This window comes from Aplysia californica, unplaced genomic scaffold, assembly GCF_000002075.1.
Source record: "Aplysia californica isolate F4 #8 unplaced genomic scaffold, AplCal3.0 scaffold00369, whole genome shotgun sequence".
NCBI classification, from domain to species: Eukaryota; Metazoa; Mollusca; class Gastropoda; order Aplysiida; family Aplysiidae; genus Aplysia; species Aplysia californica.
The window spans coordinates 273,964-276,477 of record NW_004797639.1 but is presented as its reverse complement, the minus strand read 5'-3'; positions in this window follow the sequence as shown (position 1 = coordinate 276,477).

The following is a 2,514-nucleotide window of genomic DNA, read 5'->3' as shown; positions in this document are numbered from 1 at the left end:
GCTACCCGGAATCGAACCCGTGACCTTTGAATGAGAGGCCAACACCTTAACCTCTAGGCCACGAGAGCCCCCCTTCCCTCTTTGCTTACTGATAATTATAACATCTCGTACAGCACAGTCAGTTTGAGCTAGCAAATTTATAGTGAAATGCAGCGTTTCTTTGCAACCTTAATTTTTGGGGGTTATTTTTTTTGGTTTCGTTTGTTTTAGTGAGAGTTTAATGGCACTTGCAACACAAATAAGTCATACAAAAGAAACCAAGATTAAAGCTGGTAGAAGAGAGTTAAATCCAAACAAACGAAGTCGGGGAGAAAAGGACGTTGGGTGTTTGATAGTAAACAAGAAACAAACAAGCAACCCACATATTACAGTGCACTTGACACTTAACCTAGATACTTTATGATGGTTTGGGGGGAGGGGGGAGGGGGGAGACTTGTAGACATAGACATGTATTATACTATCCAGGACTGTGCATTCTGACTTTTCGCCATGTTTTGAGACTGCCAGAGACAATGAAAACTGCCCTATCAACGCACAGAGTAATAATAAGATGAGTTCGGAGGCTTGTGTAGAGACACGTTTCTGATAATGATGATAGGTGAACGTATACTTTGTTTCCCGATTGTTGTTGTTGTTTTTTATCACGTTCCCGAGAAAGCCCACAAGGGCAAATTGTTGAACATACTCAATAAAGTTGTAAAACTTCAAATACTGAAGTCTCTACAAATTCTATTTTTTTAATCTCATCGTGATGATAATGTTGATGATCACTCATTCACTCCCCTCCCCACCCCCCACCCCCAATCGCACAAATACACACACACACACACACACACACACACACACACACACACACACACACACACACACACACACATACATGTACGCCTACACATGAACACACCTATCTCTATCGTCTTTTTCTCCCACTTCACCCCCCACCCCCACCAGGTACTCCACTAAGCGTCGGTGCGTCCACTCCACCATCGGCTCTCTTCTCCGACTCTGTGTCCGCGTCCTCTACACCGCTTTGATTGGTGTTACCATGGCAGCCGTCTCTTTGGGATATCATCATGCCGATCACGTGATAGGGGCGGCGCTGTGTGCTGGTAGGTTTATATACCTCTACGCATGAAGCAAAAGCTGGGTCCAAATCTGATCGATCAAGTATTTGACCTAAAGGCATACCCTCAAACAACGAGTGCACAAGGCAAATCGAATTCGGTTTAACCGAGTCCGGGCCGGTTTGATTCTCCTCCATGAAAGGGCAATCGCTATAATAACGCATAACGCTACTATTTTGGCATATTACAACCTATTTGACTCATGACCTTTTAAATCAAACGCACTTGATTTTGAAGTTCACAATCGAACCTAGCACATAATTCGGTCGAATTGTGCTCAAATGATAGCTTTTACCGCTCATGGAAAAAAGTCTGGCTGGCCCAAACTCAATTAAAAGAATTCAATTGGCAGTTTAGTACTTGGATACCTTGGGGGTGTCATTTCTGGCTCAGAGGTTGAGGTACGATGACCCGCCTGTGCTTTCGGTCGCTAGCTGCCCGTTTTATCTTCAGTCATACTTACGCCAGTCTATGTTTTGATGTTATCGGGCCATGCCGTTCTTTGTCCTCCGCCCTTAGCCCACTTTAGCAATGTAAAAAAGGTATATATAATGCACAGTAGAATTGTAAATGGGCTAATTTATCAATGTCATGCTCATACGGTGCCGGAACAATATAGGGAGAACTGCTGCTTTTTCTTTCCTCATCCTTACTATCGTCATTTTTGGCTCTACTTAACAATGACAATGACAATCTTTATTCACGTCTCAGGTAGAAATTTGTCTTGGTCGTTAACAATGGCAGTAGACGTTACAAAAGTTAGACCTAAAGGTGCACTCACGCAAACGCTCAACAAGACAGGACATTAGTAAATACATGTTTCATGTGCTAGGACAACCCACTCTGTATAACATTCTCTCTCTCCCTCCCTCCCTCTTTCTCTCCCCCCTCTCTCTCTCTGTCTCTCTCTCTCTCTATCTCTCTATCTCTCTCTCTCTCTTTTTTGGAAATGTATACTTCTTTTTTATGTCTGTCACTCTCTTGAGAAATGCTACTCTCGGATAGTCGAAGCTGAGCAGAGTAAGTAAGCCTGATTCCCCGTTTGGACTTCTCTGTTGACACTCACCTCTTTGCGCTCATGTGACGTTATTATTCAGTTTTGAGCGCCGTAAAACCTTTCTAAAACAAACGGACACCGTATCACGTTCTATTTGCCAGTGTGGCTGTTTAGCATCGCCTTCACGCGGGCTTTGCAGCCTATCCACTTCTACTGGCGGATGATCAAAACCATGTTCATCAGAGACATCGTCCGCTTCCTGCTCCTCTACTTCCTCGTTGTGCTGGCCTTCACCTTCGCCTTCCACTCAATTTTCTCTGGTGAGTGCTGGTGCATTGATGAATGTAGGCTATTGATTATGTTGATACGTATTATCATAACAATATACTGCTG